Source organism: Patella vulgata, chromosome 3 (genome assembly GCF_932274485.2).
Source record: "Patella vulgata chromosome 3, xgPatVulg1.2, whole genome shotgun sequence".
In the NCBI taxonomy this organism is placed as follows: domain Eukaryota; kingdom Metazoa; phylum Mollusca; class Gastropoda; family Patellidae; genus Patella; species Patella vulgata.
This window is the reverse complement of record NC_065881.2, coordinates 90274981-90299196: the sequence shown is the minus strand read 5'-3', so window position 1 is coordinate 90299196 and position 24216 is coordinate 90274981. Positions and strand designations below refer to the sequence as shown.

The 24216-nt window shown below is 38.6% G+C and overlaps 1 protein-coding gene across 3 annotated transcripts in view; it reads right to left on the bottom strand.

Moving 5' to 3' along the window:
• The window catches only part of LOC126816840 (sex peptide receptor), a 36976-nt gene extending 13597 nt beyond the window's left edge, over positions 1–23379 (bottom strand). The window contains exon 1 of one of the 3 annotated variants that reach the window (XM_050543604.2): positions 23275–23379. The gene's annotated coding sequence lies outside the window, so the exon portion shown is untranslated. Of the gene's footprint in view, positions 1–21653; positions 21768–23208 lie in introns of those variants that run through there. The other 2 variants (XM_050543602.2, XM_050543601.2) reach the window with 2 other exon arrangements.
• Between the last annotated feature and the right edge of the window lie 837 nt (positions 23380–24216).

Sequence of the window (24216 nt, the reverse complement as noted above, 5' to 3'; positions counted from 1 at the left end):
TCGGTTCGCCTCGAGTTAAACACAAACTGTACGTTTACGCATTCGGTTCGCCTCGAGTTTAACACAACTACATAAATCTTCAACAAAACAACACCCAATCAATCATTCCCTTCGTTCTTTCGTCCGCTCCCAACACAAACCACAAATACTGGTACGTCCACGCATTCGAAACACCTCGGTTAAACACAAACTGTACTTCCACGCAAACCGTGAAGTTATTGATGATAAACAAAATACAACTTTGACTGGACAAACGTGTTAGTGAGTTAACCCGGTAGTGACATCACTATGTCGCATGTGATCACACTGTGGTACGTACGTGACAAGGGAAGAGCTCACTGGTCCCTCGTCGGTTCTGTTTGGAAGTTCACGTTCACTCTTACGTCTACCCCCCCCCCCCCCACACACACACAGCTCTCTCTATCTCTCTCGTCCTCCCCCCCCCTCTCTCTCTATTTGAATGTCAGATGACCAGTGTTACTAATACCCCACTATGGAACTAGGGAGCCAAGGAGGCGCAGTGGGTAGGGTGCTATATATGGGTTCGATCCCTGAGTTGGTCGAGAATATGTCTCAGGATTCTCAAGGTGCTGGTCGGCAAGGAACAACATCTAGTCGTTCTGATGGGACGATAAACCAAATTGTGCACGTAAAAGAACCTTGATAATTGAAATTTAATGGATATTCGGGCAAAAGGGCCGTCGATGCACACTGAATGGCGTATAACCGTTTTCTTCGAACGTAACACTTTAAAACCCTATTTCATCTCATTCATTACTTATATTGAAGAATGGAAATTACAAGAGAATATATGACAATCTGTTGTTTTCATTTTTATTAATAAACACACCCGTACATACCTGTATAATGTAATCAAGGTGTTTAGTAAAAAATAAAACATACTTCAATAGATATAAGCCATGCAATATATTCTAGTATATGATATAATCGTTAAACTTTATTACTTTCTAAATAATCTGTAACTTATTGATTAGCTGATAAAACTGGTGTATATTACCTCCTGGATTATATATATATATATATATATACAGCGGTTTGTAGCCTTAAAGGGAAAGGGGTTTTAACGTCCTACTGTTCTATTTGAAGCCTTAAAGTTATATAAGGGAAATGTGTGATAGGGGCAGGGAAGTGAAGGAAGGGGTTTGGGTGACGTAACGAGTGCTTAGTAGATGATAACCGTAAAGGGAAATATGTGAGGTGGGAGGAAGGAGGCGTGTAGGATAAAGTTGAAGGCGTGTGGGGGATATCAAGCGTCTCCTAGGGAATCCTCGATTCACAGTCCGGGGCGTCCCGAATTGACAGAATTGCAATCGAGTGACGCGGAATTCAGTCCTGTCACAGTTCTGTCAGGTCCGACGACGGAGGTGGTGTGAGTAGAATCGTGACGTAATTAAACACGATGAAAGGGTTTCGACTGCATGGTTGGATGAGATATTTATATATCCAGTCGACGCATGCGTTGTAGCCCGAAGTACCCATTTTCACTCGATTGTCACTATTTTTGGGATTAAGAGAATTCAATTCCGGAACGTTCAATCGAGTACGCCCCGTGTGTCCCCTTTTATTCATACGTGTCAAAGAACGAAATAATTAATTCAGTTACCCGACTATTTATTTTAAAGAACCAAAGATATTGACAGCGTTAGTCAGTATATAATTAATGTAATGGTAAACCCATTGTTTACATGCTATAATGCATAAAATGAATTATAGTTAAATATAATAGCTAAATCGACTAACATATTGACAACGTCAGTCAGTACATAATAAATCTACTGGTAAGGCCATTGTTCACATGTTATAATGTATACAAATAATATAATAGATCATTATAATTAATATTTACATAATTTATAGTTTTCACATTGAAGCAGATCACAGTGACATGTGTAAAAAATGTAGGGTAAACATTGATGCCACTCGGTCGTTCTCGTCACAAGGGACGACCATCTCATTCGGTAGTCTTCGTCAGATGGGAGAGGAGATGGGTGTCACGTCACGATCTCATTCGGTAATCCTCGTCAAATGGGAGAGGAGATGGGCGTCACTTTCTGCACCAACTAGATTAATAAAGACGGACATGTGCCGTTCAGAGTGCTATGAGGGAAAGTTTGTCCATAATGCTACGTTTACTTGTACTATCCTTACGTTTACGTCCTTTCCGACGTGTTCACGGTAACTAGGTTTTTCGTGCCGTCTGAACGGCTATGTCATATACATTGTCAGGCTCTCGGTGCAGTACCAATGGCAAACCACACTAAGTCACGATGTTGGACTTAAATCATGGACATCCAGATCTTTTCCACTGAGCCAACATTGGGGGCACTCGATTGTAAGTCCGGAACGTCCCGAATTAACAGAATTGCAATCAAGTGATACGGAATTCAGTTTTGTCACAGTTCTGCCAGTAACAACAGCTGAGGTGGTGTGAGTAGAATCGTGACGTATTTTAAGTAACAAATATGTTTCAGTTGCCATGATTATGCAGCCGGCACATGCGTTGTACTCCGAAATTCTCCTTTTCACTCGATTGACACTATTTTCGGAATTGAGAGAATTTAATTCCGGAACGTTCAATCGAGTAATCCCATTATTTGGAGAAGGTTTACGTGAACTTGGCCCGTCTTTTGTACAGTGATTTCCTTTCTATTAAAATGGCGAAGCGAAGAAATACACATGTGATTGTCATTATAGACTGGATTTGATTATCATTAAATCTCGATCTAGAAACAGGTATATATCACAGAACTAAAATAGATTTCATTCGGAATGGACTCAACAGACCCCCTTTACAATACCAGACTGTAGATCAGTAGGTAAAATCTGGTAAACCCACGCCGACAGTCCGATTTATTTCTGACGAGTAAACAATACACGAGAGATATTCGAACAACTTCATTAGTATTTAAATAAATCTTTCAAAGATAATTACAGTTGGTTTTCTGACTGAGTTGACTTTAGATTGTAAAGTCAGACGCAGCCCGAGGGTGATCTATCTAGCTATCATGTATATCTGTAGCCGACCAATACGTGTAAAATGGACATTAGGGTGATCCCGTGTCATATTAACAGCTACTGGAGTGAGTTACTCGTGTCTTTATAGACAAATCCCCTGAATAACATCTTAATCCTTTAACATTAACAGCATTACAGACAGTCAAGCGCACGTCCGTAATCAGCTTTTGGCGTTTGGTTAACGTGTTCAATTATTGTAACTAGCATGTTGTCACGCAGCTTTAAATAAACCCACGACAGTATGACTGCTAATACAGCTTGAATGATACCCATGACAGTACGACTGATAGGACAACTTGATTGATACCCACGATATTACGACTGATAGGGCAGCTTGATTGATACCCACGACAATACGACTGATAGATATGTAATAAGTGTCACCAGTTCTACACCCCCTTGGTCCCGTCCCCTCCACCAAATAGCTCCCACTTGGCAGGACGGTTTGGCAAGTCGGTCGGAAACATCCGAACGTTTACGAGAATATTTTGTCCAATCAGATTTACGACGCGTGTGATATTTATGTTTACTTCTGGGCACGTGAATAGCTGGTCCACATGGCCATTACAGTAATGCCTTGTGAATCACTCATAAAATAAACTTTTGATTAGGGTTCTGGTTTGGTTTTTTGGGGTTTTACGTCATATTATCGGAATTCTCGACATATGTACTGTTTCATAGTTATAAGATCTCCATAGTTATAACTCGCCCCACAATACCCCCCCCCCCCCAACTCGCCTCACAATACCCCTCATCCCCCTCCCTTAGCTTCCAACTCGCCTTCGCCTCGCAATAAATTCTCCCTAACACTTGTTTTTTATACTTTAGACTGTAGTGAAACGTCATCAAAGTTTACGACATTTAGATAGACGTCAAGTGCTTTAAACGATTTCAGATATCTTTTAGTCAAGATTTCTACTCTAATGGCGATGAATGAGATTTAATTATTAAACAGTCCTCCACGCGTCCGATACATGTCATTCAATAATCATGCAACTTTCAATGAAATTATGATTTTTGTCCCTCGAAGCAGACAAGATTGTTAATTTGTTCAAAATTAGAAACCGTAAAAAACGGTCTCTACTCTCTAATGGGTGCTTTATTTATTTTTTTACTTGATGATCTAGAACAAGTTTAGACTCGGTAAAATTTAATTATTTTAGGTTCGAAAATATTTTCGGATCAAAAACGATGGACGCCATTGTTTCTGATATGACCCTCGAGTGACGTCAATGACACGTATATAAAGCATTAATTTTGATATGCTTGAAACGAGTGTGGATGTGTGCAGCATGGTTATAGCTATATGTAAATTCCGCTTCAAAAGTAATATGATATAGCAGACAAGACGAGTAATATCTTTAATGGCTGTATTTTATAAGTAAAATTATATCGTTTTAAATTTTTGCATAGCAAACCATCAAACGTTGTATATACAGTGAGTAACAATGTCGTATGTAAAGTCAGTAGGCTATAAATGTTAAATGCAGACAGTACAAATGTCGTATGTAAATACAGTACAAATGTCGTATGTAAATTTAGTACACATGTCGTATGTAAAGTCAGTACACATGTCGTATGTAAGTCAGTACAAATGTCGTATGTAAGTCAGTACAAATGTCGTATGTAAATACAGTACAAATGTCGTATGTAAATTTAGTACACATGTCGTATGTAAAGTCAGTACACATGTCGTATGTAAGTCAGTACAAATGTCGTATGTAAGTCAGTACAAATGTCGTATGTAAAGTTAGTACAAATGCCGTATGAAAGTCAGTACAAATGTCGAAAGTAAAGTCAGTAAAATGTACACTGCTTTATAAAGATTGGTGTTTTACTTATTTAAAATAAATTTCCCAGTTTCAAGTTTTTTGGTTTTGAATTTTATTTACAAAGCAGTTAATAAAAAGGGGTATAATATATATTTGCAAACTTCCGTTAACATACAATTTTTATCGTCTCTGGTCGTATTTTGAGGAAATGATAAACCCCTGCAAACAATCAAATCTGATCAAATTACAACTGGCTTATTTTAAAGGTTAAAGGCTTTTATCTTCAGTTTGGGCTTTGTTAATTCGGTGCAAAAAACAATATTGTTAAGGCCCCGTTCGTCATTTACAAAGATATGATATATTAAACATTTTGTCAGCATTCGGCATCCACTACACACTATATAAATTGAGATAAGGTCAAAGGCAAGCTTCACCTGTAAAATTATTTAAACCCGATTAAATCCAAGCCGGGAGATTTTTGATTACAAATTTAACGTCCAGTACATTAAAATATGATATTATGGACAAGTTGAATTAATTAAGTTATTTACATATCAAGGAGTTTTATAATAAAAAAAGAAAATGGGTAAAGACATCAAAAACAAGTTTTTGTATGTCAAAATGTCACTTTAAAACACGGCGTTAAAGTTCGCACGTGCGATGAGAGGGCATCTTCATCTTCCCCCTTTGTGTGTTCTTTATTATACAGTGAATCTGAACACATTTTAGCCAATGGCGATCGTCGGTTTTAAGGTGTTTGAGGGTACGTGTATACAACTGTTTTAAGGTATTTGAGAGTACATGTATACAATTGTTTTAAGGTATTTGAGAGTACATGTATACAACTGTTTTAAGGTATTTGAGAGTACATGTATACAATTGTTTTAAGATATTTGAGAGTACATGTATACAACTGTTTTAAGGTATTTGAGAGTACATGTATACAATTGTTTTAGGGTATTTGAGAGTACATGTATACAACTGTTTTAAAGTATTTGAGAGTACACGTTAAATTGAAACACGAATTTTAAATTTACGGTGATTGCGATATTTATAATAAACAAAACATCGCACCATTAAGCCATCAGAGACTGTTGTTACAAACATTTAGGACCGTAAACCCGACTGTTCGTAAGGGTTAATCAATGTTTGAAGTGTCGACTACTCCCCTTCCGGGATCATCTCGAGCACACACAGGTCAATATGGTTAATGTTGACCAGCAGGCTAATTTGTTAATTAGTTTCTAGTGTCTATTAAACTCTTGAACCAGGAGATACAAAAATCAGATATTATACTCCGCCAGATTAAAGCTGAAGGTATTCCAATATGTATAAGAAGAACCCGATCTTTGCTGATTTACTTGAGAATTAATTTATATTTAGGTGATAATTTGATTCCTGTTCAGTCACGAAGTTTGCAAATTCAATTTTCGTTTTGGTAGAGTCGTGGGCGCGGTGATCGATGATTTTGCATGCAGCAACAGGTTTCTAGAGACCTAACTGTCAGATAATTGACCTGTATAATTTAATTTAATGAAGCCCACCTGAGGGAAATATGACACAAGGAGTTAGTGGTAACATTTAAATACCGTTTATAATTCACATGCCATGTTTTAATTACAAGATAAAAAAAAATTAAATAAAAATAGGGTAATGAAATTACTTCTGTTTCTAAGGACGTTTTATAATCACAACACGAGAGAGAGAGAGAGAGAGAGAGAGGTAGAGAGGGGGTAGAGGGGGGACAGGGAGGGAGAGGTAGAGAGAGAGAGAGACAGGTAGAGGGTGGAGAGAGAGAGTGAGAGAGAGGTAGAGGGGAGGTAGAGGGGGAGACAGGGAGGGAGAGGTAGAGAGAGAGATAGAGAGAGAGAGGGGGGTAGAGAGGGGGTAGAGGGGGGAGGTAGAGGGGGAGAGAGAGAGGGGGGTAGAGGGAGGAGGTAGAGGGGGGACAGGGAGGGAGAGGTAGAGAGAGAGGGGGGGTAGAGGGGGAGGTAGAGGGGGGAGGTAGAGGGGGGCAGGGAGGGAGAGAGAGATAGAGAGGGAGAGAGAGAGAGACAGGTAGAGGGTGGAGAGAGAGAGAGAGAGGTAGAGGGGGAGGTAGAGGGGGAGGGAGGGAGAGGTAGAGAGAGAGAGATAGAGAGGGAGGGAGAGAGAGAGAGAGACAGGTAGAGGGTGGAGAGAGGGAGAGAGAGAGGGGAGGTAGAGGGGGACAGGGAGGGAGAGAGAGAGACAGGTAGAGGGTGGAGAGAGAGAGAGAGAGAGGGCGAGAGAGAGGGAGGGAGAGGGGGTAGAGGGGGGAGGTAGAGGGGGAGGTAGAGGGAGAGAGAGAGACGCTAACGTCCACTGAAAGCTAATCTTGAAATCTTGTGAACTATCTTGTATATGTTTCAATAATAAATTAGACTTTCTTCTTGGTACGTACCCGGGGATGAATCCAAGTCTTGCATAGGTAACAAATTAAATGGTCTACATCGCAACATCCAGTGGATTATTGTAACTGTTATTGATATGGTATTTATCATTATTGAATTCAATGTCTGAAAATGAATAATCATTTAAATCTAGTCTGTCTGAAACAACGACAGGCAATTGATTAGGCCTATCGTAGTAGAATTGAATTGAATTGAAATGAGGTTTAACGACCTACTGATTTGCTCCAACTGGGCTAATGAAGGCGGCTATAATAGTAGAGACCTATACCAATGGGGTTTAACGTCTCGTCAATAAAATACCTCAGTTATTTTGAGATTTACATGTGGTAACAACAGTTATTAGTGCAATGCAAGGAGGTTAAGTAACTTTCCTAGTTAGCGCCATAGGCGTCCTAACTGGCGTCCTTACGTGCACGACAGTGGGACTTGGATTTTTGTAACAACCTATTAATGATAAGGCAAACTTTCCTAGTTAGCGCCACAGGCTTCCTACCTGACAAGTGTCGACCAGACTTGAAATATCCCTACGCAATGAAATTAGGTTTAACATCCTACTGTGATGATAAAGGCGGGCGTGCGCCATGCAGTGTGCTATGTGATATATCCATACGCAACGAAATTAGGTTTGGTCACTGCTCACCAAATATTTCTACGCCTTAACCCTTCCCCCCTTTTCCTTTTCCCCCCTTTTGCATGGCGATTTTTGTTGACTTTTTGGTGTAGAATCAAAGAAAAGTGTTTGGAAATCTATTTTCTGCCTGGTCTTGGTGAATATTAATGATTTTGAGGCGGAAAGATACAAGAGTTGAGAGGTTGGTTAGGTTGAAATGTAGGGTCAAAAATTGCATGTTTACTTGTCTCTACTTCCAGCTTGTGTATCTCAAGTTTTCCATGGTGAACCTCATACATTCTTTTGGGTAAGAGGTTACCACATGTTCCATCTGTGGCCGAAAGCGTTCTACCCAACGAAAATTTGGGAAAAAGTTAGAGACGGTCTAGGAGACGAGAATTAACATTAAAACAATAGGGAAATCTTTAGTGATCTGTGGCCGTTTAACGTTGTACTTTCCTGTCAATCAGTTTCACAGAGAATTACGAGTCTAGTAGTAATATCTGTCAAAGATGACTGCCTTAACACGTGCCATCACAGCACGCGGCGTCAATCATTGGCTGAATGGCGCGTGCATTGTTTACATAAGACATTACTGCTTCGGGCGGAATGCTGCTTTTTAGTCATTTTAATACCCATTTACACTAAATAGAAAATAATTTTTACCTACAAATACGTTAAACGCCTTTATTTATTTTTCCAATACATAAAAAAAAATGTTTTAGAATTTAATTTGTCGCGGGAAAAAAGTTAATATTTGTGGCTCATTAAGTCGCATCGATGTCATCCTTATCAGTGATTGTCGTGGCCTAGCGAATATTCACTGCTGATCAGTGTGCTTTTCTGTATCACCTGAGATGTTAAAGGCGGGCATGCGCAATGCAGTTTTGTATGGGATAAATTTTTGCACGCACTGCGTCGTTTCCACCTACTCTTCATCTTATTTTAATCGTCAAGGGTTCTTTTACGTGCACACTGTCGTGTATATGGGAACTTCGGGGTTTTACCGTCCTAAACAAACAACTCAACATTGTTCCTTGTCATGCATCACTGACAAGGGAAAACAGACTGCAAAATCCCGAGATCACTGACAAGGGAAAACAGACTGCAAATCCCGAGATCACTGACAAGGGAAAACAGACTGCAAAATCCCGAGATCACTGACAAGGGAAAACAGACTGCAAATCCCGAGATCACTGACAAGGGAAAACAGACTGCAAAATCCCGAGATATTTTCTCGGTCAACATCGATACCAAAACCTGGACCTCGCTGAGATTGTGCCAGCGCCATGCCACTCACTGAATCACCGAGGATCCGTCATTTAACACAAATACACAGATATTGACTGGTTAATCATCTAATAAACTTGTAAGAAAGATTAGATGTATATTAAGTTAAGATAAAATGTAATATTAAAATATAAGTACCACACAGCATGGTTTAAATATTTCCAGGGTTGAAAGTAAAATTCGGTTATGTTTTTATAGTATGTAAACTAAAACATCCGTTCTAACCATAGTTCTCTTACACTTGGCACTGATACAAGTCAGCTCTGAGAAGAGAGAGAGAGAGAGAGAGAGGGAGAGAGAGAGAGAGAGAGAGAGAGTTTAACATCCACTCAACACAAACTAGGTCATTTCGAGACTAACTAACACATGATTTAATTTTATTTCAATAATCCGCTTACGCGTAGGGGTCTTTAGCAGTTGGAGGATGCCGGGGGACACGTAGAAAACCCACGAGGTTGGACAAGCGACCCTACTCCTTGTCACGTACCACAGGGAAATTGAAACCCTGCCAGTTGACTCAATGACAGACCTTATTATACAGTGCGTACGTGCTAACCATTCGGCCATCCAATCCCCCGTGAAATGAAAGTATTTACGGTTTTGTGAACATCGGGTGTGATTTATAACAGACCGACGGACGGATTCCTAGAAATTAACATTATTCTATATTATGGTTGCCCACCAATTTCTTAAAATCTACAAAATTCCACATTTTTTCAATTTTCAAAGTTTGAAAACTCTAATAACCCCGTCAGACCGGTTGGCGTCCATACTGCGCTGCTGCGACTATACGGCGATCAGAAAATGCCCAAGGTCGTCGGCAAACGTGAACACAACGCGAGAAAAATCTCCCAAAAAATCACAAACTTGAAAAAAATCGCTTTCTCGCAGCTTTCCAGGTCAGATCGCAGAACCTTGGCGTTTGTTTTGAACATGCTAAAAACAATCTCCGTTACTCGGCGATTATTGGCGACCATAGAGACCACAGCACAATATCTAGCGTTTTTACCACGTTTTTACCACGCTTATGGCGCGCTATGAGACCATTTTTTGTCGCCGTAGCAGCACAATAAGGACGCTACCCCGGGGGTATAACTGCAGGTATCAGAGCTTACACTGTTAGCATTCATATCTATCTGACAGATGCCAGACAGAAGTGATCAATAAAACAGAGTCAACAAAGATAACTCTAAACTGTGGTGTTCCCCAGGGTAGTGTACTTGGACCTGTGTTACTAGCCTTGGCAGTGTTATTAAAGAACATGATGTTAAGCATTATTCCCATGCTGATGACACAATAGCTTGATTCTTTCGCTTCTTCTCAGATCCTGGGATCCTTAAAGAAAACCATGACATGTGCCAGTGCCATTAAATTCTGGATGAGCTTTAACAAACTGAAACTAAATGATGAGTAGAATGAGGCGTTACTTTTGGGGTCTGTACAGAGGCGTCGAACTATAACAGAGTCTAGCCTCTTAATCGGAGACACCAGTATAACTTTTGCACAATCTGAAACGGAACGGATCTAGGAGTTATAATTGATTCATCATTAACACCTGAGAACCATATAGATCACCTGTGTCCAGTTTGCTATTTTTGCCTAATAGGCAATATCCACCATCTGTTGACGACTGAAGTCAGCAAACAAACAGTGCAATACATGGTGCTCTCTCGACTGGACTATTGTAACTCTGTCCTTTATGGCCTACCTAGATACCAGATTAACAAACTTCAGAAAATACAAAACACTGCTGCCCGGATAATTACAAAATTTCCAAACTCTGCTCACATCAAACCAGTTCTGAAGTTACTACACTGACGCCCTATTGAAAACCGTGTAAAATTCAAAATGCCGTGCATGGTCTATAAATACATGAATAATGATGCCCCAGACTACCTTACTGATCTCATAAAAGGGCAAGATTCTGAACGTCGTACACGATCGACGAGTAAGGAGATCCTAAAATTGCCTGCATCAAACCTAGTTACCTATTTTGATCGAATGTTAAGCATTGCTGCTATAACTTTGTGGAATGACAAACAAATTGAACAGTTCCATCAAAAGTTCCAACACATTACTTGACTTCAGAAAAAAATTTAAAACACACCTGTTTCAACAAACTTAGCGGTTTGAGCACGCCTCGGCATGGAACAGGCGTTATATAAATAAATTTATTACTATTTTATTATGATAAAAAGCTGAATTATAACGACCAGTTATTCAGGCTAACAAGTCTATAGCTATATATAAACATGAATAATCATGAATAACACATTCCAATATGAAATCTATTTTACATGGAATTTAGAAATTATTTATGGCTGCACCGTTTAAACTAAGTTAAAATACGGATGTGACGTCATCCTTTGATGTTATTTAAAATAATGGTATGGGCAATGTGTCAAGCGTACATTATTGGTGCTAATTGAAATATTGGAACCACGTGACGTACTACATTAAAATGCATGTGCTGGATAGAGTCTGTATTTTAAAATGTTTAATGGTCTCGTGCAATATCAATATATTACTTAATGTCTCGCACTCGGCCATTAAACTTCACGTAACTGATATTTTATGGAAATTGTGGCTTGGCAAGGGACCAACGTATGGCCGATTTTCCGGCGTGGTTTCCCCTTGACAGTGGTGCAGAACGGAGGGCCTGACAAGAACAGCTGTCTAGTCGTTCGGATTGTACGGAAAACCGAGGTCCCTTGCACAAATTGGGTGTACCTAAAAGATCCCTGTGCATTTGGAATTCGATATAAGAGTAGGCCGTAGCGCCGCTGCCCGGGCAAAATTTCCCTCATAGTACACTGTATAGCGTATGCCCGTGTTCATTAACCCAGTCGGAGCAGAACAGTAGGACATTAAAAACAAATTTCATTTAATTTCACTTCACCAAATTGTGACTCTCTAAAGAGAAATATCAGTGTAAAAATGATCGAATTCAGTAGATTATTTACAAGATATGATGAATTGAGATTCCCGCAATATTTGGCATTCGCTGCTGATGATATAAACCGGAAATGACCAATGGAAGCCTACGTCATCTTCGTCCCACACGAAAGACTATATACGTTGCCACTTGCCAGGCTCTCGGTCCTGCACCGCTAACACAGTGGAACCACGCCGGTATAGCCCTATATGAACACGGTGAAAAGAACCATGGTCATCTGGTAGAAAATTACTTTTGTATTTTTTGGAACGGAAAACAGTGTTTTTAGAAGCAAACTAACCTGCCGCACATGAGGAAGTCATTATACTAATAATAAAAGGCGAGACCTCTTTTTGCGGCGCAGGCTTATCACTGAGTAGTAAACCGTCCACAAACAATAATATAGGAAGCCTAGTGACCAGGGTAGTAAGTGGGCTATAGACTATAGGTTTGAGTCGAGATTACTCGCTTTCAGTTTACTCTGTTTTTGCGATAACCAATTATGTGAGAAATACCATACTGACATTCGGTTTTTAAAAGTTGTACGCGAACTAAATGCGTTTGTTAGATACTGACAGAGCAGCCACGAGTCGAACAATCGCCGCCCGAGCTGTCTTCGTCAGCTAGTTTCACAATATCGTGCAATAGGTGTATTAATGTGATTTTTAGGTTAAACCCCGCAAACAATGCCAAAATAGTGTTTTCACTGCTTACAGAAAACTGAAATTTAAAAAAAAATTTTTTATGAGGGTGACCCTCCAACACACTCCCTATCGAGCTGCCGCTCGGTCTGCACAGCCTCATGCCTGGCACATACTGTCAACATTGTATATTTTTCCGTTTCCGCCCTTCCCCCCCACAATATATATTTCACGGCTACGTTGCGACGGTACCAGCATACCCAGTTGTTGACACCCATTACATCACTCCTGTCTAACAAATCATAAAGCTGTGGTGTTACGGTGGCGGCATAGTATTTCACCGTAACACCACAGCCACTCTAACCATTCATAATACATCTAACTATCCCTTTACAGCACTTCACTCCCTACACATTTCCCCTCGTCCTACTTTCCCAAACGTCAACAACACATCTCATACATCCAGTTCGCTGATTAACCCTTGTACCACGTCTGCTGGATCCTATGATAGCATTCATTAGATATTGCCCGATATCTCCAGGTTAGCGAGCTAGAGTGTTACTCACCGAGCCATCGCTGACTGGATCCTATGATAGCGTTGATTAGTTAGATATTGCCCGATATATGAAGATTGGTATTTCTGAATTTAATAAACGATAAATTCTCAAGTGATATTACTCTGCCGTTAATAAATGTAAACCCATAAAAATATAATATTGGAATTTAGAAATTATTATTAAAAACATATTTCATATTCTAAATGAAGGTAATTTAGTTTTACACGGTTTTAAATAAGTCAATGAATTTTATTTGGTAAAATTGAATCATCTTTAATCGTGCATTCAAAAATGTAATATTTGGTATAATTGGATAATCTGCCTCAGTTTTTATCATGTATTTAAATTAGGAGATAAACAGTATTAAACACGTTCCTGTCGCGTCTCGTGTTCCAATGATTAAATGGGTAAATGGACAATGAACCCCCTCTAAATACAAAACAGATACGTGTTTATCGATATTGTAGCTCAAATATTTACACCCATTTTAATAAGTCTTATTTGGTCACGTGCTTGCGTTCATTTTTCAAATTATTCTCAATAGATTAAGGCCGTCCTGCAGGTTTAAAATGCTTGAGTCTCGAGTTGCTGGTAAATGAATATTTAATATTCTACATGAAGTTAATTAACATTTAGTTTGTTCCAATTAATTTTGATTGGTAAAATTGAATAATCTGCTAATAGTTTTTATCGTGTATTTCAATATGTAATATTATCACGATCATATTTATTTATTAAATAAACTGAAAACCATTAAAATGGAGGGTTAACGTCGACTCGAAACAAACTAGATCATTTCTATATGTAATATTATCACGATCATAACTTATATATTAAATAAAATTGAAAACCATCCAAAATGAAATGAAATCTGGTTTTAACTTTTCTGTGCCAACCGAGGATCTCGAAGAAAACCCATGAGGTCAGGGTGTACTCCTGATGTACTCCTTGTCAAGTATACAAGCCAGGGAAATCAAATCTATATAGGACTTGCATGTGTACCAGCTTGTGAGTCAGCCCACTTAAAGCGAAATTATAAGCGATTAGATAAAGGGTTGACAGTTCTCGCTATAATTATATTGTTAAATGGACAATAACACTCTTGCTGGCTTGAAAGCTCCAGAAAATAAATAATATCTCTATCTAAGTACTAGATGTTTAAGTGTCCTACCGGTTGTGTAAATTATCCATTACATCCTATTTTACTTGTCCAGAGGGTTCGAAAATATTTTTAAAACGAAGTTTCATTTGAAAAGGTTTACGTTAGACGTCTCAAACCATTATGTTGAATTTTTCAAATTTTTTAAATAAGGTAAAATAGTACAATTTGTTGACCAGAATAAAGATTGGGACATATTATTCAGTTACAACAAGAGTGATATTGAGCCTTTAAAAAATAGATAATGTAAACGTGAAGATGTCTAGAAATATTCATTTAAAAAACTTTATAGCCTCGATTGTTATTGTTAAGCAGGGCACTAATACAATTTATTTCCGATATAGGAACAAATATAATAGGAAACGTTGTATACGTAAAACTAGTCCACTTGACTGACTTTTATTTTTAATCTGTGTTCAATAAAATATAGCATATAATATGAGAACTAACTAGTCTATTAACTTTTATTACAAATACAACCATTAATATTTCATCTGTGTTTCATTTCCTGTTATAAAATGAAACGGGGTGTAACGTCCTACTGTTCTGCTCCGACTGGGCTAATGAAGACGGGCATACGCCTTACAGTGGCGCTATGGTCAACTCTTTCATCAAATTCCAACTGCAGCGAGTTCTTTTACGTGCACGGTTTTTCGTCTCATCCGAACGACTATACGTAGTCTCTTGCCAGACCCTCTGTCCTACTCCACTGAAAAGCGGGAACCAGAAAATAAGTCTTTTTGTATTTTGATTTAATTTTCTATAGAATTAAATGTTAAATAAATCCGAGAACATTTAACGTGTATTAAACCGAGATGTCCGCGGCTATGAATATTGTCTATAAGCCTACATGAAATATATTACAGATGACAGCCCTTTAATACACCGCCTACAGCCATGATGAAATTAATTTATTCATTCATCGAATATTCTATCGTCCATTGATAAAAACCCTCAAGCTAAAAATCTGACAACATTATATTCACAGTATAAATACTGAATCCAGGATGACTTACGGGTGGTAGCTCTGTATGAATTGCTTCTATTGACGTCCAGTAGAAACTTATCAGGTCATTCAGGGACAATCCAGCAGTTCTACACTTTGTAAACAAAAAATTAAGTTACAAAATCAATCCGTTAAAGATAAGACCCCCGGTGAGGAGGTTGGCAATACGTTTAACATCAATCCGTTAGTCATGGGGCCCACGATGAGGAGGTCGGCAATACGTTACAACATCAATCCGTTAGTCATGGGGCCCACGGTGTGGAGGTTGGCAATACGTTTAACATCAATCCGTTAGTCATGCGGCCCACGATGAGGAGGTCAGTTTTCAATAAAGTGAAATGAAATGAAATGGGGTTTAACGTCCTACTGTTCTGCTCCTAACCTGGGCTAATGAAGACGGGCATACGCCATACAGTGTGCTATGAGGGAAATTTTGCCCGGACAGCGGCACTACGGCCTACTCTTATATCGAATTCCAACTGCCAAGGGATCTTTTACGTGCACGCCAATGTGTGCACGGGACCTCGGTTTTTCGTCCCATCCGAACGACTAGACAGCTTTCCTTGTCAGCCCCTCCGTCCTGCATCACTGACAAGGGAGAACCACGCCGGAAAATCTGGATGAACTTTCTCGGCCAATGCAGGGATCGAACACCCGACCTCCAGGCTAGCGAGCTAGCGTCTTACCCACTTAGCCACGTGATCCCCCAGTTTTCAATACGTTACAACATCAATCCGTTAGTCATGTGGGGCCCACGGTGTGGAGGTCGGCAATACGTTACATCAATCCATTAGTCATGAGTAGGTAGCGGACTCACTGTTCAGATGGTCCATGGCCATGTGGACCGAGAACCTTCCTCGCGATAGTCCAGCGTGGTTTTCCAGGAGCAGGCATGGAACATAGTCCCGTGTTCGATCTCTGCGTTGTCCGACAAGGTTTATCGGGATTTCCCGGCCTGTTTTCCCCTTTCAGTGGTGAAGGACGGGGAGACAACGTATAGTCGTTCGGATTGGACGAAAAAAACGAGGTCCCATGTACCCAACGACGTCGACATAAAATAACCCTTGGCAGTTGGAATTCAACGATACGCCATCGGACAAAATTCCTCTTATGGGGTTATATCCATGTCTATTATCTCTCATAGCCCAATACATGGGGTTATATCCATGTCCATTATCTCTCATAGCCCAATACATGGGGTTATATCCATTCCATTATCTCTCATAGCCCAATACATGGGGTTATATCCATGTCCATTATCTCTCATACCCCAATACATGGGGTTATATCCATTCCATTATCTCTCATAGCCCAATACATGGGGTTATATCCATTCCATTATCTCTCATAGCCCAATACATGGGGTTATATCCATGTCCATTATCTCTCATAGCCCAATACATGGGGTTATATCCATTATCTCTCATAGCCCCCAATACATGGGGTTATATCCATTATCTCTCATAGCCCAATACATGGGGTTATATCTATTATCGCTCATAGCCCAATACATGGGGTTATATCCATTATCTCTCATAGCCCCCAATACATGGGGTTATATCCATTATCTCTCATAGCCCAATACATGGGGTTATATCCATTCCATTATCTCTCATAGCCCAATACATGGGGTTATATCTCTCGGTAGATTTATCTGTATCATATATACACTACTTACATACAGAATGTTTTTGGCCTTGGAATTTCAGAGAACCTGTTTGAAAGGCGAACAATATGTTATCACGGTACGGTATCTGTAATAATACAAACTCTTTATCTAATATAGATCGCCATTTAATCAAAACGATTTTCCATATGTTTACATCCCATAAACAAGATCAGATTCTAACATTTAAACACAACATTATGATGACTGATGTACAAGGGGTAGTGCATGCTTATTTTTATTCTAGAACATCATGTACCATCCCATGCCTCCAGTTAGTATAGCTATAGCATTATGATGACTGGTGTACAAGGGGTAGTGCATGCTTATTTTCATTCTAGAACATCATGTACCATCCCATACCTCTCGTTAGTATAGCTAGCATTATGATGACTGATGTACAAGGGGTAGTGCATGCTTATTTTCATTCTAGAACATCATGTACCATCCCATGCCTCCAGTTAGTATAGCTATAGCATTATGATGACTGATGTACAAGGGGTAGTGCATGCTTATTTTCATTCTAGAACATCATGTACCATCCCATACCTCTCGTTAGTATAGCTAGCATTATGATGACTGATGTACATGGGGTAGTGCATGCTTATTTTTATTCTAGAACATCATGTACCATCCCATGCCTCCAGTTAGTATAGCTATAGCATGATGATGACTGATGTACAAGGGGTAGTGCATGCTTATTTTTATTCTAGAACATCATGTACCATCCCATACCTCTCGTTAGTATAGCTAGCATTATGGTGACTGCCGTACATGGGTAGTGCATGCTTGATTTATTCTAGAACATCATGTACCATCCCGTGCCTCCAGTTAGTATAGCTTGTACTATTGTCTTTCGTGTGAAAGTACTGTGACTATCGTCGTAATACATCTCGAAATAAAATATTACAAAATGTTCTTAAGTGAAGATACGCTTAGATTAATGGAATGATAAAGTTTCTAATTTTAGTAATTTCCCAGGTGAATAGAAATAGGGATAGCGTTCTAATAATATTATATTACGTTTTATCATTTGGAAGATATGATTTAACTATAGGTGGCAAAGTGTTGGAAACCATGGTTCGCTAACCAGTAAGTGGTGCGCACGTAAAAGATCCCTTGACGGTTGGAATTCAATATAAGAGTAGGCCGTAGCGCCACTGTCGGGAACAATTTCCCTCATAGCACACTGTACGGCGTATCTCCGTCTTCATTATCCCAGTTCGGAGCAGAACAGTAGGACGTTAAACCCCATTTCATTTCATTACCAATCTAAATGTAGGTAAGTGAAATGAAATGGGGTTTGACGTCCTGTTTGTTCAACATCGACTGGGTTGATCGTCGGTACGACAACGACGTTTGCTTCTAACAATACATATAATAAAATTTTCTCCTAATCCCGAGGGGGGGTCGCGTGGCTAAGTGGGTAAGACGCTGGCTCGCTAGCCTAGAGGTTGGGTGTTCGATCCCTGCATTGGCCGAGAAAGTGCATCCAGATTTTCCGGCGTGGTTCTCCCTTGTCAGTGATGCAGGACTGAGGGGCTGACAAGGAAAGCTGTCTAGTCGTTCGGATTGGACGAAAAACCGAGGTCCCGTGTACACATCGGCGCGCACGTAAAATATCCCTTGGCAGTTGGAATTCGATATAAGAGTAGGCCGTAGTGCCGCTGTCCGGGCAAAATTTCCCTCATAGCACACTGTATGGTGTATGTCCGTCTTCATTAGCCCAGGTTAGGAGCAGAACAGTTAAACCCCATTTCATTTCATTTTCAAATCCTGAGTAAAGTAGGTAACAATAATGGCGGTTTATTTAATTTTCCCAACTAAGATTATTGGTATTTATTTTATAAAAGAACAATTCATGAAGTAAACCGGTTGTTCATCTACATGCGATTGTCCGTCTTCATTAGCCCAGTATAGGAGCAGAACAGTAGAACGTTAAACCCCATTTCATTTCATTTCATTTACATGCGATTGTAATATGCTTAATGTCTATAAACACTTCCTGTTTCGCATTTAGAGGGGTGTTATTGTCCAATAGACATATCCTGAGATTTTACATTAGAATCCAGGACATGTATATTGCACAATAACACACCTCTAAATGGGAAACCGGAAGTGTTTATCTCCTAAACAATAGAAGTCTATTTAAATTTCCCAATTAAGATTCTTTGATGGTTTGTATTTTATAAATAGACACTTGAATTCACACTTTTAATTTGAAATTTTCACGAAGATAACCCGTTTTAAATCTACCTGCGAACGACATCCGTCTTTATGTGTAATTATGGTGATTTACGTTTGTGTATGAAAGATAAGCCCAGTATTAAAATCTTTATGCGTCATTTTCTGGAATATCATCAAATTATCCACTGTAGTTAATCTCCTAGATTTGGTTTAATTGGATTTAAAAGAGATCTATCAATTGAGATTAGCGACGACAACCTAATTAAAATACAGATCTATATTTCGTTTCGTTTTTATACTTCCGATGGCCTAAACTCCATGAAGAGATGACTGGTTGTAGTGGAAGGTCGCGTCAGGGGTCGTACGAGCGGTTTTTGACTCTATGGTGTTACCCATTTTATTAACCAATCAGCGTTGATGTTTCTAGCCAAAAACCCACCGTAACAGACGGTTTCATTGGCTAATCCCTCTCATCAACCAGAACGTGGGTTATATAACAACTCTCCCAGATCCTAGTGTAGTAAAGAAAAGTAAAACAAAATTTTTAACTATAAAAAACGAAACAACATAAGATCTGTATTTAAATCAGATTGTAAGTAGCTCTAGTTTTTTTTAAACAAATTTGTTGACAAATTTTCAACACTAAATATTTGTTTAAATATTGAACAGAAGGAAACCAATTTAAACTGATTATTTCCCTAGACTTTGGGAGCCACGGTGGCTAAGTGTGTAAGACGCTAGTCTGAAGGTCCTGTGTTCGATCTCTGTGTTGGCCGAGAAACTTCATCGGGATTTCCCGGCATGGTTTCCTCTCTGTTAGTGGTGCAGAACGCAGGGCCTGACAAGAACAGCTGTCTAGTCGTTCGGATGGTATGAAAAAACGTGTACACATTGGCGTGCATGTAAAAGATCCCTTAGCAGTTGTAATTCGATATAAGAGTAGGTCGTAGCGCCGCTGCCAGTGCAAAATGTTCTTTATATCATAATGCATGACATAAACCCGTCTTCATTACTCCTACCGGAGCACGGGTGGGGGGTGGATGGCTGAATGGTTAGCGTGCGCGCGCTGTATCATAAAGTCTGTCATTGAGTCGACTGGCGTGGTTTCGAATCCCCGGTTGTACGTGGCAAGGAGTAGGGTCGCCTGTCCAACCTCGTGGGTTTTCTCCGGGTCCTCCGGTTTCCTCCCACTGCTAAAGACCCCTACGCGCAAGCGAATTATGTAAATAAAATTAAACCATATGTTAGTCCCGAAATGACCTAGTTTGTGTCGAGTGGACGTTAAACCCCATTTCTCTCTCTCTCTCCCATCGGAGCACATTTCATCTCATTCTCTTTTAACAATGAAATAAAGGTGAGATACAACTTTCAAATACATCAAATTCAGTTTGATCAACTAACCCAGTTGTTGAGTACCAATATTCAAAATAAGGATACCAGACTTTAACTTAAAAAAACCCAAACATTTATAAACTCTACTTCTTGTTTGATCAGATTTCACGGCGCTAACAAATTGGTCATATTCTTGTATATGGTATATGCGAGGTTAACGTTATTCACGACGGGGAACTTGTTTTACAAGATCGACAACAACAAAGACGAGCTGCGAGACAAAGACAAGTTTCGAGACGATGAAAGCTGGTTTTAAAGATTGCCGATATTTAAAACTCCCAGGAGGTTATGTTAATTTATTAGCCTAGTTGAAAAATATCGAATTATTAAAAATTTAAACATCGGTTACGTTAATGTAATTATAAACATAAGTTTCACAACAAAAATTTTAAACACAGGTGACGTTAATGCAATTATTATTAGCTTCGAAACGGAAATTTTAAACATCGGTTATTTTAATGCAATTATTATAAGCAAACGGAAATTTTAAACACCGGTTACGTTAATGCAATTATTATAAGCAAACGGAAATTTTAAAAGATCTCTGATATTTAACCCTCCCAGGAAAAATTAATTTTAAAATATCGAACTATAAAATAAGTTTATCGAAATCGAACTATAAAACAAGTTTATCGAACTATAAGTTTACCTTAATGGAAATACACAAATCTTAATAATATTCTGTAGTTAAAGTTGCAAGACTTGTTGTTTTATGTAGATATCGCTGGCGTCAATAAAATAAAATTGTTGATGTATAGTAGTCAAACTATCAGCGGGTTATACAATTCTTAATAACAGTCTCTAGTTAAAAGTTTTATATTAAGATATCGCCGTCAATAAAATAAAAAAGTTCGTGTAATGCCATTAAGAAACGCTTACCTTAATGCTAAATATCGTAATAATATTTTCTAGTTATCAACACTGTTTGTTTTTTTGTATATATGGCTGTCGATAATACAAACTATCTTACCTTAATGCAGTTATAAATGTCCTACTAATAAGTTTTAAACACTTGTTTTAAGTAAGGATCAATATGAAAGTATAGTCAGCTGGCAGCAGGCAGCAGGCAGCATGTCGAACCGTGCATTATATACCGTCTGTTATAGATTCATCACTACACCAACTCCACTAGTCATATACCATATTTCATACATGGCAACTGGTCGTTACCAACACGCGTGCTCAGATTCTATATAATACCCACAAGTTATCTCCTCTCCTCCTTCATCTCGTTCTCTCCAAGATATTGGAAATTTCAAAACACATAATATTTTAATTGTTATGTAAATATATTACCCCACGATTGTAGTCGTCATCACGATATGTATGATAAAATAAACTTTTACACCAGCTGGTTAAATACAATCATGCCACCATTACGACATGACGTTCCCCGGCTATAGAACGTGACAAACCTTCTATCAACTCCTTTATTGTTTGAATCACTAACAAGACTGTCCCTGGTTCAGAGAGAGAGAGAGGGGGAAGAGATAGAGAGAGAGAGAGAGAGAATTAACGTCCACTCGAAACACACTAGGTCATTTCGGGACTATCATATGATTTGATTGTATTTCAATGATTCGCTTGTGCGTAGTTGTCTTTCGCAGTGAGAGAAAACCGGAGGACCGGCAGAAAAACTTCGCGGTTGAACAGGCGACCCTACTCCTTGTCACGTACAAACTGGGATTCGAAACCTTGCCATTTGACTCAATGACAGACCTTGTGATTTCACACGCACGCGTTGAACTGAAAGAAATTAAGCACAAGGAAAATAAACAAGTAATCCCTGCATCCACCCAGACTCATTTTAAACAAATTACTTAACTCAAAAGTACTCAAACCTAATCAACTTTTCCGTATTAAAGTTTTATTACATAGAAATAAATTCAGTAATTGTATATCCATACAAATTCCATCATGTGTTAAAGGCTCAATACCACTCTTGTTGTAACTGAACAATATGTCCCAATCCTTATTCTGGTCAACAAATTGTACTATTTTACAATATTCCAATTAATTGATGATACAAATTTCATCTTAACACACCTAATTTAAAAAATTGGAAAAATTCAACTAAATGATTTGAAAAGCCTAACGTAAACCTTTTCAAATGTGACTTGGATTTTAAAATATTTTCGAACCCTCTGGACAAGTAAAATAGGATGTAATGGATAATTTACACAACAGGTAGGACACGTAAACATCTAGTACTTAGAATAAGGCTTTTTTTTTATTTTCTGGAGCTGTCAAGCCAGCAAGAGTGTTATTGTCCCTTTAACCGAGATGGGGTTCAAAAACTAGAAACATTCCATTTTAATATATTAGTTGAAACGTAATCCATTTCAAATTAAACTTTAGCTGAAATAAATCAGATTTTCAGACAACGCAAATTAATTTTTCAATTCAAAAAAAAAAAAAATAATAATAATAGATAAATACAATACGATGAAAATTAAAAGCTGACAGTATTGCTAGTCGAGTTTGATTAAATGAAATCCGAGATGTTAAATAATGATTTTACAAACCTTGGTGTCCTATATACAGCGTTATAACAACAAACTGTTGAGTTGTATAATATACAATATACGAACCTAAAGCGTCTGACTGTTTCTACTAGTTAATCCACAAGCCTTTCACACGGCATTGAACCACAGAATTGATGTTGTTCAACACGCGTTGTGGTTTTTATCTCAGATATAGCGAATAAGAGAAGGGGTAAATATCGTCTGTCAAACTGTTACCTATTAGTTAACTCACTTACACAGCGGTTCAAATATTTCTTTCATGCATTCTCGAGTGAGAATTTACTTTGGTCCCAGTGAGACTACTATGTGATAATTTTGTTTACGGTTACGTCGGCCATGCTAGATTGAGATTGTTCTATAGAAATAAAAATTACCATATCTTAATCTCAAAATAGAGTGACAATATGACAAAACAAACTCCATTTATTTTTTCTTAAACAGTAACAACTCGTTTCTTCAACAACAAAAAGAAATGGTCAATGAAATTGTGTTTAACATCCCACGTTTCCGCACCGACAGTCTTAAGGAAGAAGGACAATCTGCACACAGCCAACTATCTGCTCCGAGAATAGATCACGGCTCTGAGTGGCCGCCATATCCAAAAATGAATATACTAGTTTGTAATGTGGTTCCGTTTCACCTCTGTGATACACACGGGGGCTAATTAAACCTTTTTAATTATTTTGCTAAAACATGGAATAAATACTTCTCAAAATACTCGAAGAATCCAGGCCCCGAGTTCACAAAGGATTCTCAGACTTAAGTTGAGAATTTGCTCAACTTTCAATTACTGTTTATGAGAAATATCTTTGATGCAAAAACACAAAACTTTTCACATAGTTTTTTATTGATATATCTGATACATTCAAGCAACAAAATTATTATAAAGGGCTATATTTTAGTTAAAATAAGGCGAATAAGTTTGAGTAAATTCTCAACTTAAGTCTGAGAATGCTTTGTGAACACGGGCCCAGTTCATGGGGTTCTCGACTAAAAACGTCGATTTGG